The sequence below is a fragment of the Chrysochloris asiatica genome, unplaced genomic scaffold, assembly GCF_000296735.1.
Source record: "Chrysochloris asiatica unplaced genomic scaffold, ChrAsi1.0 scaffold00306, whole genome shotgun sequence".
Classification (NCBI taxonomy): Eukaryota; Metazoa; Chordata; class Mammalia; order Afrosoricida; family Chrysochloridae; genus Chrysochloris; species Chrysochloris asiatica.
The window spans coordinates 2,642,942-2,657,412 of NW_006408824.1; the positions used below are offsets into that span (position 1 = coordinate 2,642,942).

At 40.3% G+C, this 14,471-nt stretch overlaps 2 pseudogenes; both read right to left on the bottom strand.

Moving 5' to 3' along the window:
• Window positions 1-7,566: 7,566 nt before the first annotated feature.
• Window positions 7,567-8,407, bottom strand: LOC102836155 (annotated as a pseudogene).
• A 2,042-nt stretch (window positions 8,408-10,449) lies between these two features.
• Window positions 10,450-11,237, bottom strand: LOC102824684 (annotated as a pseudogene).
• Between the last annotated feature and the right edge of the window lie 3,234 nt (window positions 11,238-14,471).

Below are 14,471 nucleotides of genomic sequence, written 5' to 3' on the forward strand. Positions count from 1 at the left end.
GAGATCTAGGTGCATGCGTAGTAGAACCCTCTGAGGGTGGTGCTGAGGTGCCCACTAGCTCAGGCACCCCTATAGTCACCAGAATGGAGGTGCACAGACAGCAAGGGACCAATGAACAGCTACCAAAAGAAAAGAATGTCCACACCTTTATCTCAGTGGTTCTGTCAGACGTCTGTGGCTACTCCGATCTTTCCTCCACTTGGTCTCACCCAAGATGGCGGCTCTTGGAGCAGCTGAGCATCCCGGACTAGAAACCAATGGATTTCTTGCTTCTGTGACAAATTCCCCCACCTGTAAGCCTTCCAACTTTCTAAATATTCCTTTATAAGTGCTTCAGAGTTCTGGGACCATCCCCTGAGCCTGCTTGGTTGGGTATTCTGTGTTATTGCTGGTGGAGCTCTTTACTACACTTCCACTCGATCTGCCATCTTGTTTGTTCTCCACTGATATATTCTTCATAAAGGTTAAGAGACCCATAGAGAGCATATAGGAAGGGAGGTACTCTTTGTAATGCTTTAATATGGCATCTTATACATGCATATCCTATTCAGCAGCAAAAAAAAATAAAGCAAAAAGTCACTGTAATATGAATAAAATGAGACACAAACTGGTAATGCACTCATCTGGCACAGCATGTACCAGGTCTGGAGGACATATCACTATGGGGATAGTTGATAATGTTTTAATAGCTTTTAAAATAATAATAATAAATGGACTATTTTCATTGGATTATATTTATTTGCCATTATAAATAAGATTTTTAGTATTTTTTAAAAAATGGGTCAATGAAGTCAAAGTGGTAAGTTGTTGTTACCTGCTAGTCTATTGATCCCCAGTAATGATGATTCTATGTACAATGAAGTGAATACCTTCTCAGTCCTATGCCATCTGCATGATCAGTAGGAAGTCAAACCATTGCCACACATAGGATTTTCATTGACTGATTGTTGGAAGAAGATCACTAGACCTTTCTTCCTAGTCTGTCTTAATCAGGAAGTTCAGCTAACATCTGTTTAACATCATAGCATCACTCAACTCTCCACTGATGATTGCATGATGGTTGCACCTGAGGTGCATTAGGGGAGACTCAAACCTTAATCTACTACATGGGAGGTGAGAATTCTACCCCTGAAAGGGGATGTGTTTTTTTGTTTTGTTTTGTTTTTAATTAAATGTTTTATTGTGAATTATGTGATAGTTTACATTTGAGAACATTGGTTTTACATTCATTCTATCGTATAACATTTCATTGCAATAGTTACAATCCTGTTCATGCATCATCAACCAATCAAAGGGTATACCCTGCAAGCCTGCCCCTCACCCCCCACCCCCCAGTCATCAGCACACAGCCCTTCTCCCTCTCTGGATCTCAGGTCCCCAGCCACTCCATCTCTCCATGTCGTCATCTCTGCCTCCATCTCAGGCATCACTGCTTCTCTGGGTAGGTCCCACTCTCTGCTCCTCTACATTGATGGTCCCAGGGCCCTCCACTCCTAGACTGAAAAGTTAATCACTCCCCTCCTTGCTATAAAATGTCCACCTTTACACTTCCAACTCTCACAATCAGTCCTGATAACAAGTATTCACTATTGAATCACAAGAGACACATCTGCATTTCATTTCATCAGCCCTGTCTAGACAGATTGGATACTACTCACTGGAGATTCTATCTTCCTCCAGGTCCTCTGGATCTAGGTTCGCTCCTGAAAGCTTGTAAACCAGTCACTTCTTGCCTTTGTGCTAGTTCCACCCCCTCCCCCCCCCCCCCAATTTGGGGTAGTCAATATCCAAATTGCCCTTCCCTGTCTACTCTGTGTGTGGAGGGGGTGGGAATGATTCTTGCAGTAGGGATTTGTTTCCTCTTTTGAGCTACTGCATCCATAGGTGTAGTTCAAGTTCATCAAATTGTATCAGATTATGCTTTTTTTCTCTTCTTTCTTCTTTGGGTTGTGCTCTGATCATCCAGTTCCTGAAGCCAGATCAAGTGGGTATTATCTGCAAGTGTGGGTGTTCATGTGCATATGCCCTCTTTTCTTATCAGCTGGACACTTCACTCTCCGCTCTAGTCCTCTGGGCCCAAGAGTCCCCAGGTCTTGTCACACTGCTGGCCACCCAGGTCTCCACCCAGGTTCACAGGAGTCTATTGAACATTGTTGGGCTTAGCTCACTGCTTCATTGCTGTTTTTTCCCTCACTGGGGATGTGGGTTTTGTTCTTAAGTGCCTTAGAGTTGGTTCCAACTCATGGTGACTCTGTATAGGATTTCAGAAGAGCAGCTGGTGGGTTTGAACTGATGACCTTGTGGTTAGTAATCTTATGTTTACAGTACAACACCAGGGGTTAGGGCTCTGGAAAGTCATAATGGGTCCTCTCTGTCATAAAATGCAGTATGAATGAGAGAAGCTCAAAAGGGGGATAAAATATTTATACTGTATAGTCTTGTTTCTACATTTCAGAATTAGAACTCAAAGAACAGTATCAGAACTCAGTTGAGAGGATGCCAGGTGAGGACATTGTTGGGGATACACATACAGAGATTACATGTAACTCCAAGGAGAAAGTTGGGGTGGTGGTGGATGTATTCACTATCTTGATTTTGGTAACACTGCCTTGATTTAAAGACATATAAATATGCCAAAGTATCAATTGGTATAGTTTAAATATGAGTCCTCTTGTATATGAATTCTTTATCCTTTGTTGTTAAGTGCCATCAAGTTGGCTCCCACCCATAGCAACCCTGTATAGTGTTTCCAAGGAGAAGCTGATGAGCTTGAATGCCAACCTGGTGATTCAACACCAACTTTGCAGTCTTGTACATTAGCCTGTAGCACCACACCAGGACTCCATCACTGTTTGTTGTTGTTGTTGTTGTTGTTGTTGTTGGGTGCCATCGAGTCATTACTGACTCATAGTGACCCTATGTACAACAGAGCAAAACACTGCCTAGTTCTGGGCTAACCTCACAATTATTGCCACACTTGAGCCCATTGATGCTGCCACTTTGCCAATCCATCTTGCTGGGGGGTCTTCCTCTTTTTCTCTGACAATCCACCTTTCCAAACACAATGTCCTTCTCCAGTGACTGGTCCCTCCTGATAATATGTCTGAAGTATGAGAGATGAAGAATTTTGGCCATCCTGGCTTCCAAGGAGTACCCTAGCTGCACAAGACCTTTTTAAAGTGTTGAAGAGCAAAGACGTCAGCTTGAAGACTAAGGTGCGCCTGACTCAAGCCATAGTATTTTCAATAACCTCATATGCATGCGAAAGCTGGACAGTGAATAAAGAAGACCGTAGAAGAATTGATGCTTTTGAGTTATGATGTTAGAGGAGAATATTGAAAGTGCCATGGGCTGCCAAAAGAACCAATAGATCCGTTTTGGAAGAAGTGCAGCCAGAGTCCTCCTTGGAGGCCAAGATGACCAAACTTTATCTCTAATACTTCAGACACATCGTCAGGATGGACTAGTCACTGGAGAAGGATATCATGTTTGGTAGGGTGGAGGGTCAGAGAAAAAGAGGAAGACTCCCAGTGAGATGGATTAGCAAAGTGGCAGCATCAATGGGCTCAAGGGTGGCAATGATAGTGAGGTTGACCCAAAATTGGGCAATGTTTCATTCTGCTGTGCATAAGGTTACTATGAGTCGGTACCGACTCAATGGCACCTGACAACAACAACAACAGCAGCAACAGTGGAGTCCTGATATGGTGCTATGTTCCTCCTTCTGATTTTGCCTGGAGGCTTCTCTGATATCTACGTTTTGTGTTCAAAGGAGTATTTTCTGGGTTCTCTGCTCTGCTTCCCACCAGTGTTCCAGAAGTTGTAGAATGACTGAAACTCAACTGTCTCTTTCATTTTTTGTTCCTCACTTAGTTTTTGCAGACTCTAAAAATTAAGGCTGTTCCAATTCTTCAGTAAGCATTCGGGAGAGCAGTTATCAGAGATCAGTGGAGCCTGTGTCATGGCATCTGAGAAGAGAGAGTGGGTTCTAGACTGGGTGTCTCCTGTCTTGGGATCTGTAATTGGGTGAGAATGCCCACAGTCAAGGAACCAAAGACTTGAGAACAGAGGCAAGAAAGAGCAGCAGTGATCAAGCAAAGAAACATGTGGTTAGAAATAATAGCGGCATAGATAGGCGTCTTTAAGGCAGAGGGTCTCTGACTTTGGGTTTTGTTTCGGAGATGTGATGATTATGGATAGTTTTCTCAGGGAAGTCGCTCCCTTAGTTGCTAAAGCATCCATTGGTACAGTTTAAATATGAGTCCTCTCCTGAGCAATTCCACCTCCATTGTTGTTGCTAAGTGCCATCAAGTAGTCTCTGACTGATAGCAACCCTGTATAGGATTTCTAAGACTTTTTATATCTTCAAGCTAGCAAAAATCCCCATGTTTTTCCTGGAGAGAAGCTGGTGGCTCAAGTTGTGGACCTTGTGGTTCTCAGTTCACTGCTTATCATATGGAGCCACTGTGCTCTCATATGATCACTCTATAAGAAGAGTTCTATAAGCAATGAACAGGTGGGATGCTGGTGAGAGAGATGAGAGAATCACATTGAGGGCTAATCATGTGGAAACTCTTAGAAGGAGGGCGAGCTGATGATGGAGATACAGGGTTTCCTAGTCAGAGTCCTGGTGTGGTGCTGTGGGTTAATGAGCCAGACTGAAAAGCTGTTTGAACTGCAAGTTCAGCAGTTGAAGCTCACCAACTGCTCCTCGGAAACCTGATACAGGGTCGCTATGGGTCGGAACCGACTTGATGGCCCCTAACAATAACAATAGTCAGAGTAGTTATGGTGTGGCACTGCAGGATAATGCGCTGGACCACAAGATCCATTTGAACTTCAAGGTCTGCAGTTTAAACCCTTCTGTATCTCCTCAGAAACCCTATACAAGGTCACTATGGGTCAAAATAGACTTGATGGTGCTTAAGAACAATAATAACACCAGTTAGAAATTTGAGTCTGAGGTAGGTACAGCTGGACCCACACACCCCAGCCACAGGCTTTGATACATAGGATTTGTATCCCAGCCTGATGAGGATAAGGACTTCCTGTTTCCCTGAGCCAATTTGTCCAGGAAGGGACTGTAATGAGTGACAATGAGAAGGTAGGTTTTTTTTTTTTTTTTATCTCACTTCCCTGTTGACCTGGAGTATGGTGTGATCACTTAGGCTAGTATCATAGGGGTGGCAGTTATAAACGGCCTGATCCTCAGGCTGTAGTCTAGTGATGGTCAGGGAACCAGAGTTGCCAGTCTTAAAACCTGAGAATCAAGTCGGGATCCCTGAAGCTCATTTACTATTTTCATAAACGAGGAGTTTGGGGGCAGTATCTGGGAGTTGTTGATACCAGTGTACATCGTAGTCACCCCTGGTGTTGATGCTGCTTCCAGTGCAGGAGATGCTGGTTTGCTCGCCTGGGTTCCCAGACAGAGGGCATCTGACTCAGCACAGACTGGGACAAGGATCCTGGAAGTCGGGGAGACACAGAGATGGTGACTCTGGGTCTAGAGACGGGAAGAGAAAGCAAGGTCCTATGTATTTCCATAGGGCCTTTCTCCTGACCCCAGTGTAGTCATCTATGCAGTGAGCAAGGTGGAAGAGGTGGAGAGGAATCCAGCCCATAGTGGAGATTGCCCCTCAGTTCTGGAGCTGAGCTTCCTCACTTCCCTTTGCTCTCTTCATACTCTGAGAGAAAGGAGGGTTAATTCATGCAAATAAGGTTACCCTTAGCTTTCTGACCCCTACCCTTGGCCCTGGGTCAGGCCCCTTTGTCTGAAAATTGCCAGGGACCAGGGGCAGGGGTGGGGTGATGTGGGACCCAAGGGCTTGTGGGAGGTCACAGATGTGTGCTGTGAGCCCTGAGCAGAGGGCCCCAAACAGGGCCAGGTGGCTGCTTCCCAGTTCTAATCACCATCAGCATCACCAGAAGTGGGCTATGAGCGGCCTCTTCTGCCCAGACTCCCACCCAGTCATTGTGTGACATGAAGACTAGAGTCCTCAGAGACAGCTCCTGCCTCCCAACTGTCCCTGCTTTAGTGCCAGACACAGCAGCCTCCCCATCACTCAGGGCAATATTTTCTCTACTGAGACTCAGGGGTGAATCTGCTATATGATCCCCTTGACTGTTCATTGGGTCATGATGGAGGTGCTTTTTGATAAGCATCATTCTACAGAAAAATACATAATATTCTTCAAAATAATTTCTCAGTGTCCCAGTGACATAAGAGTAGTAACTCTTTTCTTCTTAAACTTTTTATTGTGAATTGAGTGATGGTTTACAGAGCAGATCATCAGTTTTACATCCAACAAATTGTTTGTGTTGTTTCATGGCAATGATTGTAATCCCTTCCATGTACCATCAGTTAACAGTATTTACCTCTATTCATGGAGTCCTAGTAAAGCACTGCAGAACTAGCTCTCGACTACAAGGTCAGTTTGAACTGCAAGGTTGGTGGGTCAACCTCACCATCCTCTCCTCCTCTCCTTGGAAATCTTATACAGGGTCGCTGTGTATGGGAACCAACTGGGCAACACTTAACAACAACAACAACACCTGTATTCATAATAACTTTTTCATTTCCAGCCCTTTTATTCCTTTAATAGCTTAACAACAACAACAAAAACAGATACCCCAAAGTTTAAAAAGTCTTTGAAAATTATGCAGTGTCATATTATTTACATATCACACAAATATGAGTTCCAAATATACAAACGTTGCTATGTTAGAAACACAGAAGGGAGGCATGACACAACTCACTGTCTCCTGGATGGCAAAGGATAATGGACATGTCCTCACCTCCCAATCACCTTTGTTACTTGTTAGCCTGATACAAACTAATAAGTAACTGAGAAACTAGAAGTCTATACTTCTAGTACATGAACTTCAGTACCTCAATGAAAGGGCTTCAAAACATTCATGGAAAAATGGAATGAAAAGATAATGGAGTTTCCCCGAGAACTTTTGAAGCCCTTGGTATTTTGTTTGATCTTATTTACTATTTTCCACAGTGTAATGCATTTTAAATTTCTTTACAACTTTATTTCATCCACAGCTAGCCTATATTTAGTCTGTAAATATTCTAAATGATCAACTGCTAATCACATGAACTGTTATTGTGTATACAGATCTAAAAATCAAACATAAAACTATTTAGAGAAGTTGCATATGAAATATTTTTAACCCAGAAAATTTCCTAGTGCATTGTAATTTAATTCTACTGAAAGCAAGGTGGCAACCCCAGTTTTGTTTTGTTCTGTTTTTAAATCTTTTAAAATATGACTGACAATAATTGGAATAATTGGCATCTTGTAAGTTAATTAAGAAACCTAAGATTAAAAACCCTAAATTATAGTTTTATTTGTATTTAAAAATACATTGGAAAATCCGCAAATACCCATGATCAAGCCTACTTTCAATGCACACTACTATAATTTTGTTGACATGGTTTGTTCTGAGAAGACCTTTTTCAAGCTGGACACTAAAATGGAAACACTCCTTTAGATTTCCAAATGCGCCTGACACCAAGGATGTATATACAGCTTCCTTGCTAATGACGGTGGATAGCTTTCATCTGCCTTTTATCACCTGGACAGTTTTCTGACCATAATGATAGTACCTGTAAGTCGAAGTAGCTGTGGTGAAAGCTATGGGACATCACAGTATCTGAAGATACAAGCTGTCAGCATAACTGAAAACTGGATCTACCAAAGAAGCGGCTGCCACGATTGACTGGACCGCTGTGTTTACCTTGCTGATGAAAGTTGGTTTTAACCTGGTGGTGGCATAGCAAGAATTAAAATATTTAACAAGTGTTCTCAGCGTTGGAAGAGTTCGTTCGATATCTGACATAAAAGACAGCAGCAATCAGCATTATATCTCTTGCAATGATCATATAAGTAAGTGAAACTGGAATCAGACTTGGTCAAGATATAAGAATAAGTCAAGCTAACATATAGAAAGTGGATCAAGAGCACTTCCCAAAGCTGATTTTGGATCGGCCCAGTTTTGAGCAATAAATCCATCCGACAAATCAGTTAGCCCAGCTAAAGCAAAAACTCCTAATGCAATATTAAAATCTTTTTCAATAATCAAATAGTCCAAAATTGGGGCTAAGCAAATTCTCGTCATTGACAACATATTTTTAATTGTCCTTTGGTTTTCATACCGGTTGATGGCGCTCGCCGGGCCCCACCAGCCTTTTGGCCCAGGCCTCCGTGGCAGCCTCACTCAAGCTGCAGACATAGGGACCACCTTCCTAGTACCCTAGCTCTAGGTCCACAGGCAGGCTCCAGGCAACCACAAGCCAAGTACAGCCAGATGCTCAGCCAGGAAGAGCTGGCAGCAGGGTGTGGGCGGCCACAAAGCCCTTGGGGTGCACTCCTCTCTTGGCTGTGTCCAGGGTGCCCATGCTGCACCACCTCATGGCCCTGTGACCCTGGGGATACTCAGCGAAGAGAGCTCAGCAGTCCAGGGTATCATGGAGCTGCCTTTCCATGGAGTCCTGGAAACCCCAGGAAATCTCAGCCTTCCCTGCCTCCATACTCCACATTAACTTTTGCATTCCTCCCTGTGTCTCCTGTTAGCTTCATCTTTCCTCTGCCAATCTCCCTCTTGTTGTTTATTGTTATTAGCTACCCTCTAGCCAGTGTATAGCCCCTCCCCCCTCTCATTAACAATTAAAGAATATTTATTTTATCATGAAAACCATTTTTTCCTTAAAAAATAAAACAAAACGTTTCACCTCTATGGTGTCATATAATATTTGTCTTTTGTGAATGACTGATTTATTTATTTTTTTTTACTCAGTGTAATGTCCTCCAGGTTCATCCATGTCGTGAGGTGTTTTCAGATTCGTAATTATTCTTCAATGTTGAATAGCCTTCCATTGTGTGTATATACCAAGGGGTTTTTTGTCTTTTGTTTTTTTTAAGCTATTCTTCTGCCTCCCTCATTTTGCTGCTGTGAATAGTGCTACAATGAACATGAGTGTGCATGTAATTATTCTTGTGTATCTTGTAGACAGAATATTGCAGGATCTTGTTTTCTTATCCATCTGCTGCTGTCTTTTGATTGGCATAATTTATCCATTTTCATTAAGTGTGATTATCAATGGCTATGAATTTATTGCTGTCATTTTGTTGTGTTTTATTGTGGTGCTTCTGGTGTTTGTTCCATATAATTATCTGTGCTGAGTTCATGTCATGTGTGAGTTTTCTTCTCATTTTCCTTTCTGTTAAGTTAATTTTTACTAATTTATTCTAATTCTCTTTTTTTATTCTGGTGTTAAAGTGTATTAATTTTCTTTGAGGTTACTCTGTTATTTATTAATTTTAAAAAGTTTAAAAGATTCAGTTTTTTTTTTTTTTTTCATTTTTAACTTGTTACTGTGAATTGGGTAAAGGTTAACAGACAAGATAATCAAGTTCACTTTCAATCAATCATACATACACTTTGTTTCATCTAAATGATTACAAGTCCCCCCCAACAATAATAGTTACCCTGCTTTCTCCCTGTAGCTATGCTTTTGCATTTTATGTTTTTCAAATCAACAAAGCAGAAGTATTTTATGTACATATGTAAAACAAAAAATATATATCCATTTAAATGTCCAAAGGGTACATTTTACAAGCCAGCCTTCTGCCCATAGACACAGTCCCTTCTCAATCCATGGGCCAAGAGTCCACTGCTGCTCTAACTCCCCATGACATCACCTCTGCCACCGTCTGTGCTGTTGCCACTTTTCTAGGCAGGATTTTTTCATTGATGATCTTTATAGTTTTGGCATTTTCAGTTAAGTCTTTAATCCATGTTGAGTTAGCTTTTGTACAAGGTGTGAGATATGGGTCTTGGTTCATTCTTTTGCAAATTGATTTCCCGTTTTGCCAACACTATTTGTTGAAGAGATTATTATCTCTTCTCTTTTTAATTTGTTTTGGCCTATGTCAAAGATCAGTTGACTGTATGTGGATGGATTTACTTCTGGGTTCTCAATTCTGTACCACAGTTCTGTGTATCTTTCATTGTACCAGTATCATGCTGTTTTGACCACTGTGGCTGTGTAAGTAAATTCTGAGATGAGGGAGTGAGAGACCTCCCACTTTATTCTTCTTAAGCAGTGCTTTTCCTTCTATATAAAGTTTGTGATTCTTCTTCCACGCCCCATCTCCTTAAAGAACATTGTTGGAATCTGAATTGGGATTGTGTTGTATCTGTAGATTGCTTTGGGTAGTATTGCTATTTTCACAATGTTATATCTTCCTATCCATGAGCATGGTATATTTTTGTAAATCTCTTTTGGTTTCTTTTTTTTTTTTCAAATGAAAAGTATTCTATTTACTCATTAAATGCTAATTAACTTTTCTGAGACACAACTTGAAAACATTCAGCATGCATGTTTAAGTACAATGGATTACAAAACCAAGAATACAAGTTACATGCATCAAGGCTAGATTACAAATTATCACACTCATCATCATCATCATCATCTTCTTGTTTTCTTTTTGATGCATTTGATGGTTCACTAACAGTATTTTGTGATGATACCACATTAGTGGCAATAAGAATATTTTTGGACCCAATTAATGATGGATTAATCAGAACATTCTGAACTGTTGATGTTGCTGGAATTGATGCTTTTACAGCAGACGAATGAGAAGTGGGCATCTGTACTATAAACCTTTGCCCTGTAAGGGACACTGGAGTCCCTACTTTAGTTGAAACAGACATGGTTTGTGGGGTTGGTGTGCTTAGTGTGCAAGTACTAGGTCTGCTAGTAAAGCCAACACTTAACCATGGAACTGTTATTCTTCCTACAGATGCAGATGTCTTTTTTTTTTTTTTTTTTAAGGATTTAAGTCTATAGTTCGGAGCAGTTAAACAATACCTATCAGGTGGCAACCTAGAACCAGAATATGGCTTGATTAATGGCAAAGGGGTTTGATTTCTTTGCCTTGCATTATCTAACAAAAAATCTCTCGGAGGAGGACAGGTAAAAGACTGGTCAGCACGTCACTGGATTGCCAATCACATATCATCTGCATCAACAGTTGCTTTCTTAGCATGGCTTGAATAAATTTTTGCATCGTCTAGAATTGTAGCACATATCGGAAGGCAAACTCCAACATCTGACTTATTACTCTTGGCTCATATTCTGTAATCCCCATATCCTTCAGGATTTGTGCCATCATCCGTGCGTCTTTCAGCATGCTCTTGGGAGAAGTCATCTTGCTAGACTCCATGATATCCGGTGATCAGACTTCTTTAGCTAAATCACCCACATTAATGTATTTCTGTCCTGATCTTGATGCAAGTTCTTTGCCTAGTGTGGTTTTTCCAACCCCTGGTATACCCATGAGTAAGATGTTCAGCTGCAACATGGGCCTCTCTTTTGGTTTCTTATAGTAGTGTTTTGTGGTTTTCATTTTACAGGTTTTTCTTTCTCTGGTTAGATTTATTCTTAAGTATTTGATCTTTTGGGTGGCTATTGTAAATTGTATTGTTTCCCTAATTTCCTTTTCAGAACTATCTTTATTAGTATAGAGGAACACAACTGATTTTTGTATATTGATTTTGTACCCTCCTATTTTGCTGAATCTTCCAATTAGTTCCAATAATGTCTTTGCTGAGTCTTTGGTATTTTCTATGCATATGATCATATCATCAACAAATAAAGACAGTTTGACTTCTTCTGATATGAAGTTATATTAAATTTCTTTGAACTTACCCTGTACTTTATAAATTTCTTCCTCATTTTAAAATAGTCTGTTTTGTCCTGAAATCTACCTGACCTTATCCCTACCTGGATCTCTTTAACTATACTTTTCCCTGCCTTCGTCTTGTAGTTGTCCTGATCCTGGACTGACATACCAGACCCCTTATTTTCAGACTTGTAATTTTGTTCTGCTTTGGATTCCTCCATATTGGGAGCAAGTTCCAGATTGTGTTGCCATGTCTGTCAGATTGTGATTGTTGCTGCTCTTGCTGGTTATCAGTCCAAAGGACTCCCTTTAGTATATTGTTGGCTCATTGATTTGGCTTTCACAAAATTCTTTAATTTTTGTTTATCCTGGAATGATCTAATTTCACTGTCATATTTGATGGCCAGCTTTGTTGGTTATATGACTCTTGGTTGGTAGTTTTTTTCTTTCAGAGTTTTGGATATGTTTCCTCATTGCCTTCTTGCCTACATGGCTTCTGCTGAGAAATCAGAGCTCAATCTTATGGTTTCCTTTGTAGGTAGCATTTAGTTTTTCCCTAGCTGCTTTCAGGATTCTTTCTTTAACTTTGTTTATGGAGAGTTTAATTATGATCTATATTGGTGATTTCTTTTGTAGTTTATCCTACATGGAATTTATTGAGTTTTTTGTATGCTTATCTTCTTGCCATTCATCATGTTAGGGAAATTTTCTTACAACAGCACTTCGACTTTCTTTCTCTGGTTTTCTTTGTCTCTTCCTTTTCTGGAATTCCAGTCTCCCATAGGTTATTACTCTTCATGTTTTCCCACATGAACTTTAGGCTTTTTCAGATTTTTTTCATTCTTTTTTATTCTATTTTAGTAGTATTGAAAGATTTATCTTCAAGCTCACTAATTCTGGCTTCCATTGAAAAGTCCTTTGCCCTTTCAGTGTATTGTCTATTTCTGATATTTTATATTGATCATCTAATATTTTTGTATGCTTTGTATTATCTTGAATACTTTATCTGTTTTAATTGTTCTTAAAACACTTTCTGAATTCTTCCTTATTTCACTTGATTTATCTGTGGAACATTTGGTTGTATCTCAGTATCATTCTTCTGAATTAATTTTCAGGTAATTCCAATCCCTCTTCTTCCTCAACAGCATTTTCTAGATCCTCTTTTTGTCATTTTTTTGCATTACTTTGTCTTGTTTTTAACATGCGAGTCGACAATTTTCTGCTGTTTTAAGGCATTGTGGTGTTGTTTTATTTATATGAACATGATGAGTGTATGTTGGTGCATTCTTAGGCACTCACCAATTGCCTCCTGGTTGATTTGATCAGGAGATAAGCTTCTCTGTTCACTGTCCATGCAGTTCAATTCAGAGTTATTTAGCGGATGCTAGTGGTAGATGCAACTCTGTTGTATAGCAGCTAGTATTGGCTCTTGCCCAGTTGGTGGGAATTTAGAGAGTATATCTGTAGCTTGGCTATATGGCTGCAGTTGCTGTTTTGTGATACAAGAAGAAAAACAAAGAAACAGAACAAAGACCAAACAATCAAACAAAACACCACCACCACCCCACCCCCCACCACCCCACACAGACACACACACACACAAAACCTCAGCAAACACAACTGGGTGGAAGGGAGATGTAGGGGGACAAGGATGAGTCAATGGTTTTCTTTGCCCTTAGGTAGTATGCTCTATCACCTACTGACCTTTTGCTTTCACAGCCACCTGAGGCAGTTCAAATTGACCAAGCTGCATCTGGAAGGTAGAAACAAACAGATCATTTGTATCCTCTCCTTCCTTTTCTGTCCCCTTTGCCCCCCTCTATCCCATGTGCCCATTCAACCCCTGTTCCTAGAGAGATGTAGTCCAGGGCTGGCCTGGGTTGTCTTTGCAGATTTTTATCTGAGCCTGCCCTAGTAGGGTTATTATATATAACTCCTCCCTCAGCTTACAACGTCCAAATGGTTCTGACCACCTAGAAAGTGGGAGGGTCCCAGGGGTTGTATGCTGGTTGATTTAAAAAAAAAAAAAAGGAAGAAAAAGGTAAGTAAATAAATCACACCTTTTTCTCCACAAGCCACAGGTAGGTTTTTGCCACAAAAATATTTTTTCCTGTCTCTAAGGTTCACCAACTTTCAAGATGGTGTCTGTTTTGTCTTGAAATCAACATGACTTTCTTGTCATTTGCAAGTTCTGTATAGACACTATTCCCTGTTTCATTGTAGTTGACTTTATTATATATTAATATCTCTGGTTCCATATTTTCAGTCTTGTAGATTTGTTTACTTTTGGATAGATTTATATTTAGATTGAGTTCTGGGTGTTGTTGTTATGTATGGTAATCTCAGGTTATTGTCTGTTCTAGTTGGTTCTCAGTTCAAAGAACACCCTCTAGTATTGTTTGTAAAGCTGATCTGGTATTACAAGTTCCTTTAATTTCTGCTTATCTGGAGTCTTAATTTTATGTCTTAATGACTTAATTTTGCTTCAGTATTTCAGGGACAGCTTTGCTGAGTATCTGATACTTGATTGGCAATTATTTTTCTTTCAGAGTTCTGTATATGTCATCCTCTTGCCTTGTTTCCTGTATAGTTTTTGTAGAGAAATCAGTGCTTAGTGTTATTGATTCTCCTCTGTATGTGACTTTTCATTTTTCCTGAGATGCTCTCAGGATTCATTCCTTGTCTTTGGTTTTGGAAATTTTAATTATGATAAGTCTTGGTGTTTTGGCGGTTTATCCTGTTTGGAGTTTGTTCAGCTTCTTGTAGGCTTATCTT